We start from the raw sequence: 15,327 nt of genomic DNA on the forward strand, positions 1-15,327 counted from the left end.
CTGAATACTTAGGACCATGTGATATTTCAGTTTTTCTTTTTTAATAAATCTGCAAAAATGTCAACAATTCTGTGTTTTTCTGTCAATATGGGGTGCTGTGTGTACATTAATGAGGAAAAAAAATTAACTTAAATGATTTTAGCAAATGGCTGCAATATAACAAAGAGTGAACAATTTAAGGGGGTCTGAATACTTTCCGTACTCACTGTATATATAATTACATATATGCACTAAATTAACACGTTACAAATTGACATCCCCTATAATATAATGCTTCATTACTTCACTACACTTTTTTTGAGGCCAAAACAGCACAGTTCAGAAAGTCTAATCCCTTTGTATTCTTTGATGTGCAATCTTTGATGTGCATCCCTCCCTGTGTAAACCCAACGCCTTTTTCTCTGTCACCATGTCCAGCCTGTCTCTGTGTTATGTGAGACACACTCTCTGCCCTCTTGCTCCCCGAGAATGTCCAATTAGAGGAAGGTCGGATCCGGTAGCCATGTGTGAGGCAGCCACTTATTCTGTTACCGTTGGCCGATCCGTCACGCTCCTCTCCAGCTTTCTTTATTTTATTCTTCCTCCCAAAGGGCAGTGGCTAACTCTATCACCGGGACAAATGACCCATCAGTGGCACCATTCATCAGCTGCCTTAGAATCACTCGCTCTGGCCGCAGTCCCACCCATCCACCCCCCGTGAAACAGAGCTGCCGCTCCCACCGGCTTCCCCTACCGTTGCGTGTGTGTTTGTGCGCACGTGGGTGTGAAAGCAAAAATGAGAGAAAGCGCCTTTGTGCGTGCAGTGCCCGGTTAAACTGCATTATAAATCTCTCCCACAAGCAAAGTAAACACACACACACACACGCCATCCAAAATAGAACCACCTCCTTTACCAAACATACATACATAAGCTTTTGTCAAAGCCCTTTGTCTGGTTTTATTTGCTTGTCAGTGTTGTTTTCTTGTTTTATCCCTCGGCAGCTATTCTGACGCCCCCACACTGTCCCAACACCTCCACCCGGGGCGAGAATCTTTACATAAGTGATGAGGAGGAGAGCAAATGAAATGACTGTAATTTGGTCAGGGGCACCGTGTACGTCCCGCCTAATAGAGGGGGCCGTCTTTCCCATTGCTCTGAGACAAGCTAGGTGGGTGCGTTCTTATTAATTAAGACAGTCTCATTATCGCCCGTCCAGGCGCTCGATGAGTGAGGGAAATCGGAATTAAAAAGTCAAGCAAACTGCAAAGGAAAAGACAGCTAAGACATGACAGATGGTCTTTCATCACGCAAGGCTTTATTGAGAAAAAAAAAATAAAAAAATCGAAATAAATAAATAATGAGCTTACGGAGAGCAGAACTAGCACATTTTCTCCCTCCTCTCCTTAATTCTGGGCAATTAAAATATATTTTTTTCCTTCAATAGCACAAAAAGCATATGGGGACATTACTCATTTGGTGCTGTTTTGCCAGTATAGTTTCCATGGCAACCTCGGAGCAAGAAACATGACTCTCTATGCTCGTAGATACAGAGTCACTGGCGTAGCCTGTGGTACTCAAGACGTGAACTTTGACTCTTTCCAGCCTCGATTTAGCAGTGAATCTTGTTACGCCACAAAATATCAGACCTGTCTTTCCTGGGAATCATCACACGAAATAAGAAAACACAACACCACTGAAATGAAACGTATTATTATTATTATTATTATTATTGTGAATAATCGTGAGCGCCAATTTTGCTTAACCATCATGCATATTTAATTTTTAATATGAAACATCTTTCAATATCTCAGACATACGGTCGTGTTCTGTTTGCGCCAAAGGCTCATGCTAGACTTTATACGTCAGGCAGAAAACATATAAAAGAGAATCATACTGAAGATACATTCACATGAAGTTCAACATACCGTTGTCAAAGTGATGTATTGCTACAGAGGGATATATCGAACTGCAGTGCTGTAGTTGAGAATCATTTTTTTCCCATTTGAGGCAAAAGATCATGTGCTGCTAGCAAAGGAGAGGCAGCGAGAGAAGAATCAGTGGTATAAACATAAGGCAATGTTAAATTGACACATGCTGTTCAGCTCTTCTCTTTATCCACAGAGGAGAGCTAGAAGGGCTTATGGCCATGAAGACACAACTCTTTTCTTATAGGCCTGAAACATCTGTATATTTTGTATCAGTATGTATTGTATCAGAAAGTTTGAATACACAATGGCTGTTTATACTGACTAGAACTGTAAAAATGTGAAAGCAAGTCAAGAACAAGTCCAAGCCACATTTCAACATTAGATGAAAAAAAAGTATATATATGTATATTTGTATATGTATATTTATATATATAAACAATTTCATGAGTTCCAAATCAAAGCACTTAAAATGCGTTAAACCTGTGAAAATGTAGTCAAGTTTCTCAGGATTTTTAAAAAAAATTTTATATAACACATTGTCTAAGCACTATCAACCAAATCATTATCAATCAGCTTGCCAGCTCTGCATTATCAAGCTCTAGGAGTGGTTAAAAAAGCCAATTCCTACTATGCCAAACCTGATTTGTTAAAATATCACCCTGACAAGATTAACAAATGGCTTTTGTGTTGCCTTACTACTCAGAAGTTTAAAAAAGAAAAGTCCCAAAAAGCCAATATGCAATGGAACTCTTATACAAATTAGTATTTACTTTCCTTCTTATTGGAAATGTATTCGCTTTTGTTCCATTTGGCTCACTCTAGCATTAGGACAATCCACCCCTCCGGTTTTACCTTTCAAAACAACAGCTGAACAGAGAGAGAAAAGCAAAGAATATGCAAGCATTCACATTGGACCATAGGAAATAGTATGCACTTATCAGGCAGTGCCAGGCAGGATTAGAGGAAGGTGTTGGGGGGTTCGAACCCTCTGGGCTGGCCTACACACATGGGGTCAGAAAGTTGGATCAATCCGCAAGGCTACGTGCCACCTTACGCCATTCATCTTTATTTAACAGCAAGCTTTGCATTTTAAGAGGATACACGCTGACCTCCACACCACACCAAACTGACATTTGGGGAAAACACGTCGATAGCGAAGCATGTCAATTTATGGTTTTGTCCATGTGTCTACTCTACCCCCCCGATGGTTTGACATGCTAAAGCGGCGAGATGGATATGTGTTCATGAAAGATGATGCGGACGGTTATGCATCATGCCTACAGCACAAGATCCCATACACTCGGGTCACTGGAGTTATCCAAAATCGCATTTATATTCAGAAAACACTGCAGGGCTTGTAAAAGCTGGTGAGGATACAGCAAAAGATCAAATCCAGAACATTTGCTTACTGCTCTTTCAAACTCATTGTGACCTCACAGAGGACAATTAATTTAACTAAATTCCTTGTATCACCCGGTATTTCAATATAAGCGCAAGGTCACTCGTGTTTAGCCAGCCTGAGCTCTATTCATGACTTCCAAAGCTGCAGTGGAAGAGAATAAAAACACTATTTAAGGTTTTGATTCAAATTGAAAAGCGCTCACCTCCATAGCCAAAATCCAATCCAATTGCAATTGTGTTGGGTAAATAAGGATGGATTGTTTGTCTCTTAGGTGAGTGTGCGGTGAGGATCTTCTGTTTAAATGTAAAGTGACAGATGTCCCATTCCCGGTGCTAGAGGACTATGGCTCACTCTAATGAGCCAATGGAGAAAAGTCACAGAATGAAGAGCAGATTCCAAAGGTTGAGCTGAAGGACAAGGCACCTGCTGCTCAAACGCTCTGCCATACGATGCTGCTCTTCAATTCAGAAAATATATGTAGATGCAAATACTTGAACTACTATTCACTTCATCTAAATTTTTCCAATAGATTTTTTGGGTGTTTCCCCCCGCAACTATTTAATAGGTCCACTAACAGTGTCCAAAAGTGGAGAGGACTCATTTTTGCCATTTTTCTCAACCAAAAAAAATGTCATTTTCATCACATGTCAAATTGTGTACATCATTTGACAACATTCTGTGGTGGAATTTTATATATGAATAAAATAAAATAATTCATTTCAATACTTGTTTATTTTATTTTAGAGTTTTAGAATGCAATAACTATTTTTAAGTTTCATTTTCAGGGACTGAAATGTCTGGGTCTGAGACAAGGATAAAATAAAACAATTTTAAAAAGTAGCAAAAGCAAATCAAGTTTGCAGAAAGATCTTCATGTGACCCACATATAACAAATAAAAAAAAAAAAAAAAAAGGTTAACAAAAATCAAGCCTTGGGACATAAAAGCGCCCGTAGCTGAAGAAAAATTTCTCTACAGAAATACTGCTGCACTAACAGCTCATTGCAAGGCCGAGTGATTCTGCTTTGCAAAAGTATCCACCATCTAACACAATACTGAAGTACATTCTTCAAGTTATCATTAGCACATAATTCTTGTTCTTGGGAGAAATCCAGGTATGACGGTTTCACTTGGCCTGTCTGAGAAACTTTATCTCCACCTCAAGCTGCAATTATCATTACACCACCAAAATCGCTGCTCAATCGAGATATTTTTTTTTTTCCCATCTTGCGGCGAGGCTGCCTACTCTAAATCAATAAACTCCTGTATTTCTATGCAATATCTCATTTTCGCTAACGTGTAATCATATTTCATGTGCCTACAGAGAAACAGCAACACATAAGAAATTCTGAACTCCACCATGCCATTAAACGCAGTGTCATATTAGGAAATAATTGCACTTCTTGTCATGCTCACAATGGCAGATTAATGGGCGGAACAATCAGGAATCATGGTCTTCCTACCCGTTATGCCTAACAGGCGAAACTTCTGGCACCTTAACAGCACACACTGGCACCTTTAACAGAGACGTGGAACTGAGGCAGGGTGGATAGAGAGGGCTAATGATCTGTCCCCATGTCAATATCTCTGGGTGCCAACCTGCCTCCCCTTGGGCAAGAGCCTGGACATCAAACCTGCAGCTGACGCACCACTTTTCCTGGGAAGCCTCTTCTGTGCCTCGCATCAATACATTGAACTTTTTTTTTTCCAAACCGTGGCCCTGCTGTCTGCATCTTGATGAAACGCTCCTCTGCTTATTTGAGCACCTTTCTGAAACCCATCAATTGCTTCATTTTATGGCAACTTCTTACAGAAACATTTTAGCAAAAAATGAAAATTGTGTCATCGTTTAATTTACGTTCGTAACACATGACTTTCTTTGTTGTGTAGAACATGAAATGAGATATTTTGAAGAATGTACTGGTTGTTGCTGAAATCGCTGAAATGAGAAATGGATAGGTCTGAGCAAACAAATCAACTGGATTAATTGCTTCATTGAAAATACGACTCTAAGGAATAATTGAATTAGAAATTACAATTTGAAACTTTAATAAGCAGTGACAAGATAATGGCAAACAAAGACCATGACAAACAAACAAATACAAAAATTTCACATGGAAGTATTAATAATTATTATTTTTTTAAATATATTTTCATTTGATATATCATTGATACAAAAATAAAAATAGTATATAAATTGTACATAATTATAATAATAATAATAGCTTTAGAAGAAAAAAACTAAAATAAATAAATCAATAAAACACATGCAATATTTGTTTTTATTAATTTATTAAATGTATTTAATTTATTATTCATTTGATCCATTTTTGATACAAAAATAGCATTTATAATGATAATAACTATAGTAAAAATAATAACATGAGAAAATAGGATTTTAAAGGAGAAAAATAGTTCAATGTTAATCTGCATGAAGAAACAATAGTGCCTTCAGAGGAATGAATGATTTTAATAATTATTTTAAATAATAATAATAATAATAATAATAAGAGGAGGAGGAAAAAAGACCAAAACATCTCCAGCATGAGGTTGAGTGAGAATTAAAAATATTTGGTGAGATAAATTTCCTGCAAAAAACCTAAATTCTAGCAGTGTGAGATTATCAAACCTGGCTTTATACAAAACAACCATCACTGAGTTTATTAACAAATTTATAAAATAGATGACTGCATTTTGTGCGAACCCATTTTTAGCATTTGCCGGACATTTTTTTTCCCACTGCCAGGTGTCAAACTGCCTCCAAACATTCTGTTCTGTATCGTCTCCTGCCAGCACCTGAGCAGTGGACACTCTGAATCCCTGGAGTCCAGAGGAGTCCCTGACTATGACTAATTAAATGAGTTATGTGTCCGTGTGTCGGAGCGGCTCAGACAGCCAGCGCTGGCCATGCGCTTTAGAAGGGGAATCAGCCTCCCGTGCCCACAGGGTGTGTGCGCGGGCCATCGATCCTGCTACGCCATTAGATACAAAGATGTCAAGGTAGATTACTCTCATAGTGCTGCCGTTTGCAGGTCAAGTGTTTTGCTGGTCAACAATAATCAGAGAGACAGCAGGCGGCTAGATGATTGGGCTCTGTCTGGCTGATATATAACAGCACTGCTGAAGCTCAGGTGATGGAACAGAAGAGTGAATTAGAATGGAGAGGCAGCCCGACCCCAGGCAGGTTAATGACATACGTGGTGCCAAAGAGCTAAATGATTTTGTGCTGAAAACGGGATTATGTCTCAGACATAAGACAGAACGGATGAGATGCAGGGCACAGCGCTCCAATGTAACTCACCAGCAAACAGGCTCTCTCTCTCTCTCTCTCTCTCTCTCTCTCTCTCTCTTCTTGTCTCTTGCTCTTTCTCTCTCTCGAAGCAGGAATCAGTCACTTATATTTTACTTTCCCCTCTGCAGGTCACAGCCTCCTTCATCACCCTGTCCAAATAATGCAACAATAACACAGCTCATTCATCTTCCAAACTGGGAAGAGTCACGACTCGCAGTTCAATTGGATTTTTGCTCCCTTCTCCTTCATTTGCACTTTTAAATGACTATATGTGGACAATCTTCAATATTTATATCTCAGGGTTTTCCAAATATTTTTTTTTGTCTTGGTACAACCATCGCTCAATAGCGAGTAGGGCTTAATAACAACAAACTAGAAAAGTGCTGCTTTTAAAGATAGGTACGTCAACATACAACATTCATACGGACACTGCAATAAAATTAAATGTTCAAATATATAATATAACACAATGAAGTCCAGAAAATGTGTGTTTGTATACATATCTAAATAAAATCATACACAATCTCATTCAAAATTATATTTTAGGTAAGTTTTTTTATGCTCTCCAAGGCCATATTTATTTTTTTTAAAAACAACAAAAAAAAAACAGCAATATTGTAAAAATATTATTACAATTATAAAATAACTGCATTTTAATATAATTTATAATGTAATGTCTTGCATTTTACTCCAGTAATCTTTCAGAAATCATTCTAATATGCTGAACTGGTGCTCAAGAAATATTTCTTTATTGTCAATGATGAAAAAAGTTGTGTTTCTTATATTGTGTTGCAAACTTCAGGATTTTTTTTTTTTATTATTATTAATAGAAAGTTCAAAAGAACAGCATTTATTTGAAATATAAACCTTCTGTAATTTTCACCATCACTTTTGAATGGTAAAATACATACATACACACATATATGTATATAATAGCATAGTATCACATATAAATCTGGACTTTATGGACTTTTTTATAGGTTATTAAAAATCTTTAAGTGATTTATTTTTTACAAATAAGCAAGAAAAAAATAGTTTATTGTTCATTTGGTGCTTGTGATGGGCACAGAGAAAATTGTGGTTTAATCGCATAACCTTTCCCGTCTTTGCATGTGTCATATCACAGGATGGTATAGCGCCGGACTGTTGTCTGGTAATTCCAGGATGACAACAATCTCATATCACCTGATTTAGTGTCTGAGGGTGAAAGCTGGGGAGGAGGATGAAAAAGTGATAAAGCATGTGAAACAGCAGGAATGAGAGTGCAGGTTGTGGACCGAGCCGAACGTGGGTGGCTATAAGTTCTCATGCTCTGACAACCTCTGGGACAAGCTTTTTATTTGGTGGCAGAAGCTGGGGGATGAAGAAGCGAGGACGTGTGCATGTGTGAGTGACGACACAGATGGGAGAGCAGTAAAGAACATGTCAGGTGGCATGTAGAAACACGGAGCCCAAGTTAAAAAGCCTGAAAACATGAGCCATTGTTTTCATCAATGCCATTTGAAGTCCACCCACATAGCTAAGTCTCACTAATCTATCCAGTCTTGGTGAAATTAGCGAATTTGGCAAAGTACGCCCGCATACAGATGGCCGTTTAGTGGCATTTCGTTATTCTGTCGGATTCACGTGACAATATTTACAAACCCATCTCAAAGTACGATGAGAAGAAGAAAATGAAAGATCTCGTAGCAGAGAGGGAACGTTTCACAAGAAACCTCATCGAAACCGCAATTAGCTCACGGTGGACTGTAACAGTATACCGCTAATGTTTACATCGCAGATATGGCCCATATGTCAGTTAGTATGCTAATCCATGACAAGGTCTCCCTTATTCAAACATCTCAGCATGAGATCGTGAGTTCATATTGAACAGGCGATTAATAGCACCTCGCTCATGCCAGGCAGATCCTTCTGCTTGGCCTTCCTCCAGAGCGTGGGGGATTCAAACAAGCAGCATCTAAAGGACTGAATTCTGTTTCTGGCACAAGGCTACAGCTTCCCACTGCCTACTGGAAGTATCTGTCTCAGTAATAATTCTTTAATTTGGCATTTGACAGAAATGCCTCAAATATTTTTTAAGGAGGTTCATGAATTTAATGATGCAACTATGAAGAAAGACCTTGGTGGGTATTTAGACTTGTAAATCTGTATTTACAGAGCAGGTGGGATAAGGTTAGTTCCTGCATCCAAAGGTGTTGGCGTTGTGGACCTGTGCTAATTCTGTCTTACGGCATGTAGTCGTTGGCTTAAAGGAATTCTGCAGCCAAAAATGACATTTTTTGTCATCTCACACTCATGTTGTTCCAAAACCTGTATGCTATTATTTTTCCAGAGAAATCGTAGAGATTTTTGATGTTGTTTGTTACACAGATTTTTCCTTACAATGACAGTTCATAGAGTTCACCAGAAAGTTTTGATAATATATATACTGTTAATTTCTGGGTGAATTATTTTTTTTAACAAGCAAGGATGTATACTCTGAAGAGTACTGGCATGATTTCACGTAGCCACATGAGCATTTTGTAAATAAATAAATATGGCGAGAAAAGAGAAGAACACAAAGAAAAGAAGTTGAAAATGGATGAAAGAAACAGAACAGCTTAAGCCGAGCGAGAAGCCCAGCAGGGAGTTGTTTTGATCTCATCTGGTCTAGAAATATTTCATGTCAGGTCACATAGTAATTAGAACGATTTTTTAACATGTTGCATTGGCGATTTTGCGAGAGTCGATATTTTTATCAGCCACGCTCATTAAGCTAAATGCGTTGTCTGTGAGATTGTGAAGGAGAAAGAAAAAAACAACAACGCCGTTTCATTGAAAAATGAGGAAAAAAATTACAGAGGATAATATTTCTGTGGCTGGGTATTACTGTGGCCATTATAGTGGAAAGTGCATTATTTAGAAAAGAGCAGTTGGCAGCGATGACAGAGAGAAAGAACAAATGATCCCTGTGCTTGAAGTCACACTGAGAGAGAGAGAGAGAGAGAAAACACAAAACAACAAAAAGCCATTCACAGTTTTGATTTGCTTTCCCTGACAGCTGCAATAGTGGGAATGCGAAACGACTGTGTCGGCTAACTTGTTTTATGTTCATAAAGTCCAGGCGGTTCTCCTGTTTCATTGTTTAAGAGGCACAGGACAGCAAAGGAGACTTGGCCTCTCCGAGTAAATAATGCTGTAATCGCAGGAAGGGTGCTCACTGATTTACAACTTATTGAATCTCAGAGAAAATCACTTTAACTGCTAGTGTTTTTTTTTTTTTTTTTTTTGCCGACTCGGTTCTCGCTGTTTTCCTATGGGTAATAGCATAATTTTATGTTAGAGCAAAGGTTTTGATATTCCAATATCATCACTGAGCTGCTTCTAAGCAGAGCGGAAGAGAAAGGCAGTCGGAGAAGCTGACTGTGAGCATTATCGCTAATGCATTAATGAGGGGTCATGTCAAATTTTCATAGCAGAATAGCTGGTGCGGGCCTCAGTACGCCTCACAGCTGTGTATTATATCATTAGGTCAAATGAAAGGTGTGCCAGCATTATGACACATGATTCTGAAATCTCATCCAAGTCTAAAATCAGATTTACAAATGACACGTCATTACTGACGAACACCATCGGTTCTCACGTGTCGTAATAATAATACATATCATGCCATTTCAAACGTGGAATGGAGAATGACTTCTGAGAGCTGTCGTGTAGGAAAATGATGTTAAATTTCAGTCTGTTCCTCATAAAACTGTCGCATTGGCTTCATAAGACTTGGATTAGTCATATAAGTCATATGAACTACTTTCAGTGTACTTAAATGGTGTTATTATATGGTGCTTGATGGATGTGGTCACTATGGAACATATCTTTACAAAAACTAGAAACATACAGTATCTTGAGATCCCTGTGTTGGACTCTGTCCAGCTAGTTTTAAATGGAAGAGCAGATTTTATGCAAACACCACCTAAGATATTAGTCCCACTGGGGTCAGTAGACCCTGAAATCAGCCTAATTATTCATGAGCTCCTTGAAGACTTCCATGTCATTCCAAACCTGCATGAAACACAAACACAAGATATGCTGAAAAATGTCTGAACTTGTCCTTACAATGGAGGTTAATGAGGTCCAAAACAAAACAAAAACAGACAAGAAACAAACCGAAACCAAACAAAAACATCAAAAATAAAATAAAATGTTGTTTACATGTTGCATTGGTGATTGTAAAATATTTTTATCAGCCAAAACAAAACAAAAAAACAAAACAAAACGCAAAAATAATGTCTTAAATTGCAATGGAGGTTAATGAGGTTCAAAACCAAACAAAAACAAGATGAAAAAAGACAAGAAACAAAGCAAAACCAAACAAAAACATCAAAAAATTAAATAAAATAAAATTTTGTGGTCCATAGAAAAAATGTCATAAATGTTTGGAACGACATGAGGGTGAGTAAAAATTTTGGTGAACTGTTCCATTAGACAACTCATTCAGGCAACCCACCAACTATGTTGAAAAAAGCAACACATTATGCTACAATACTACAATATGATTCATACTACAATATGATGTTCGTTTTATGGAGAGCAGATTCTTCAAAAATTCTCCTTGTCCGTTCCACAAAATAGCAGACGGTTCTAAAATGACAAAGGCGAGTACATAATGACAGAATTTTCATTTTTCAGGTGAACATTTTCTTTAACAGTACAGGCAGGAAGCAGAGATGGCATGCATGCAATGCAGAGGATTCTTGACTGAGCAGAGGCAAGATTGAAATGGGTGTTTGTTGGGTTTCCCACACTGGTGATTACTCATGGAGAAGCTCTTGTCAGAGGTAATGATCCTCACCCCGGTGGCTGCGGTGGGAGTTGAGCAGCATGGGGCTCAGAGGCAGGAAAGCAGAGGCCAGTGGGAGTAAAACCCAGAGGGCCATGTGCGAATCAGCTTGGCTATTGTAGCACCCTCCATCTAATTCATCCTTCCTCTGTGGGAGAGAGACCTGTCAGGCGTGCAGGGTTGATGTTGCATTCTCCTTCTGTTAGCACCTCCTACTCGACTTGCCTATGGAGCAGCGACGATGCGTAGAGCCGGAGATTTCGGCATTTACACTGAGGAGCGTTTGAGCATTTGTGTGTGGATACAGAACAGTGGACAAGGTGGAGAGTGGGCAGCCTGGCAGGGAGTCATGAAAAAAGGGTAGGTAGCAAAGGAAACATGGATGAGAGCAAGAGGAATCGAGGCTTGGATAGCAGCAGCAAAGTGGGTCAGGTTGGCTTAGTTTGATTACTGCAGTGGGTGGCTGGAGGCAGCCCTACAAAAGCAACTGTACCACGCACGTCTCTTCCCTGGATTCTCATCCTTTCTCCCCCCCTGCTGAGGTGTAGCTAAAGAATCCGGTTATGTGGAGTGCTTCAAAGCCGGGCACACTGACGCACCCTCACCAGCTATAGAGCCTGACTGAAAGAAAGACTGTGTCACCTCTGAGTGGCTTGTACTCAGATTCACCTGTGAACTTTGAACCCTGCTGACTCATAACACAAGCACTTATATTTATGGACAATATCAACAAAACTGATCATTATTCTCCAACAACAAATGGACGTTTATAAAAATAAAACAATAAAAACTCAAATCATTTTAAGTGAATTTAGACATCACAACATTATAACGTACAGTATTAAAAATATATATTCATTTGGAAGGTTGCTTACATTCACATATATAGTATTAATAAACAAATAACTTTAAATTTTTATCTTTGTCTAAATGTAAAAATAATGGAAATTACCATGCACAATTAAATATCCAAAATTGCTAAATTGGCTGAAGAAGATTTAAAAAACAAAACAAACAAACAAACAAAAAACACTACAATCAACCAATAACAGACAAATTGCTAATATTAAAATTCTAGATTTTTTTTTAAATCAACAGCTTTAAATGCTGCAAAGTGAATTTAGGCATCACATTATAAATGTAAAGTATGAAAAATAGATACTTATTTTGAGATTTGATAAAGATTACATCTAACACTTTTGTTCAATTATTAATGTTCTTAAAGATAAACTATAAGCGAGTGTTAGATGACAGAAAAAGTGATCTAAATGCAAAAATAATTTAAATAAGCAAGCACAAATAAATAACCAATATTGGTTAATTCATTAAAAAAAAAAAAAAAATTACTAATATTAATACTACTTTGTTTAAATAATAACAAAAAATACATGCGGAAATTAATATCTTCATATCCGACAAGTGAATTTAGGCATCTAAACATTATAATGTATAGTATAAAATATATATTTATTTTGAGATTTCAAATATATAATATGGTCTGACACATTAAAAAAATAAATAAATAAATAGAAATTGGTATGTTATAGGACCAATATACTGTGCATCCCTAAACACAAGGATAATTAATCCATCAGTAACCAGTTGTTTTACAAAAACCCCAAAAAACACATGGTAGTGTTGTTTGCCAGAGTGTATGCCTTGCCAGAGACAAAGAAAAATGACAGAGCCAAAGCAGGAATATTAGCGGGGGAACCACAGTGTAATCTGATTGCTGTGCTGCTGAAAGGAAGCGCATTGTGATACGGCACTGACAAGAGCAGAGTCTAAACACAGTAAAGAGTATTGCCTTGAATTCAGCAGAAATGCCTCTCATTTTTAAAATCTTTTATTTCTGGACTGGAAAAGCCTATTCATCTAAATAAACCCAGGCAAATGGTAAAATTCAGAAATCAAATGAGACATCACAGTCTTTTCTGCCTAGAAAGCCTTGCTCTCCTTAGTAGAGATTGCTTCATGATGTTCTTCACCACATCAACCAACCAAACAGCTAGTTTTGTAGTAAAAATCCACCACAAAGGTCCAGGTATCCATCTACTGCTCCATTCCACACTGTGGATTTTATTTCCAACTAGTTGAAGAAAGTTGATAAAGAATTACACTGGCTTTTCTAAAAAAAAAAAAAAAAAGGTTGGCTGGATTTAGGCAATGTTGGGAAAGGGGTCACCGCTACAGAGGCTAGAGGTTCCAGGCTTCTCACTGAATGATTGGAACGATTAGTACTGTAGGCGAGGTGGGTCGGTTGGCTTTTGAGGAATGACCATCTAACGCACCTATTGATGTGTCACAATGATTGAGTGCGAGAGAGGGAGGCCCGTAATGGCTTCATCAGACTGCCCCGGCGCATGCCACAATCTCATTCCCCTGCAAACAGCTCTGGCTTCCCAATCACTCCCTAAAAACGGCCAAATTAAACAAAGTTGTCGGTCAACTTAACTTCAGCTTTTTATTCTCTCCCTCCCCACTCTTCCATTATCCTCCTTCCCGTCTGTTGCTCTCTTGTTCCAACCCTTTTATACTTTTCCTTCAAGGCCACCCCACTCAGTCGACTCTTTCATGTCTTAACAAGCCAATTAAGGGGCTTGATTTAGTTCATGCTCTGCTTTTTTCCCTCTCCTCTTTCTTTTCCAGCGCTTGGCCCATTTTCAGCTCAGCACCACAAATTCAACATGGTAGAGCCTACCTTGACTTTTTTAATTTCATCAAGCTTGCCCACTGTCATCCTGCTGAGTGCAAACAGCCATGTGATTGTTGGAATCAACCTCTTCCAATTGCGTTGCCAGTTGAAACTCAGGTAAAAAGAATTATGCCCATTGGTATTCAATGAATGGATCTGCACTGCAATTGAAGAGTGCAAAAGCAGGATAACAAGCTGGAGCCAGAACTCCAACTCCAAATGAATAGCAATGGGGAACAGCTTACTGGTAGGTTACTAGCAGACATGTCAAAAGGAGAATCGGGACTCTTACGCTGGCAATGCAATTTGGCTACATAGGAAAATTTCATAGATGACTTGCCCAGTAATATGACTTTGCAAAACTGTACCTTAACAGTGCAGTGAGACAATTTTTTTTTTTTTTTTTTACAATGCATTGTTTTACTAAGCGCATTGTGGGAATAAACATGCTCAAATGAAAAAAATTAAATAAAAATATTTATGTATGTATAGCCATACTGTTCAACTACAACCAAATAATGTAATAATTAGTATGTAGTACAAACTCCATTCGTTGCATAATTCATTCAGACTCATGACTCACTTCCTGGACGCTTTATGACACAAAAATCCTGCTGAAAAACAGTTGGTTTTGATCAAATATTAATCCTGACTAACACGTACTGTACGCACACACATCAGAACATCAAGGGATGAATTCACTAAACAGTTGTGCCACGTAATTTAATAATTCAGCACAAAAACCTGCATCTTATTAACTAAGCTGCTGCATTTCAGAAATAGCAGATCACATGATCCTTCAGAAATCATCTAATATGTTGATTTGGTGCTTAAGAAATAATTCTTATAATTATCAATGTTGAAAACAGCTTAATATTTTTAGAGGAAACCATTTTTCAGGCCTCTGATGAATAGAAAGTTCAAAGGAACAGAATTGATTTGAAATGGAATATTTTGTAGCAATGTAAGAGCCTTTACTGTCACTTTTGGTAATGCATCCTTGCTGAATAAAAGATTCTTTCAAAAAATAAGTGTTGCTGACCCCAAACTTTTGAGTCGTAGCATAGACATATTTCTTTTTATTGATCGTGGCAGCAGTTACTCGTCAAATGATAATCAAATAACAGAGAAAAGAGAGATACTGTAAGTGGGCATATATCCAGATTCGATGGCTTAGTTCATCTCTTAAATACCGTTTTTCATTACTGTACATCA

General features: G+C 38.0%; 1 protein-coding gene across 10 annotated transcripts in view; it reads right to left on the reverse strand.

The window, feature by feature from the left end:
• rbfox3a (RNA binding fox-1 homolog 3a) overlaps positions 1–15,327 on the reverse strand; it is a 450,519-nt gene that overhangs the window by 290,505 nt on the left and 144,687 nt on the right. The window contains exon 3 of one of the 10 annotated variants that reach the window (XM_058792715.1): positions 6,611–6,750. The exons of the other annotated variants lie outside the window; for them this stretch is intronic. The gene's annotated coding sequence lies outside the window, so the exon portion shown is untranslated. The remainder of the gene's footprint in view (positions 1–6,610; positions 6,751–15,327) is intronic. 10 annotated transcript variants of the gene reach the window in all.

This window comes from Onychostoma macrolepis, chromosome 12 (assembly GCF_012432095.1).
Source record: "Onychostoma macrolepis isolate SWU-2019 chromosome 12, ASM1243209v1, whole genome shotgun sequence".
Classification (NCBI taxonomy): domain Eukaryota; kingdom Metazoa; phylum Chordata; class Actinopteri; order Cypriniformes; family Cyprinidae; genus Onychostoma; species Onychostoma macrolepis.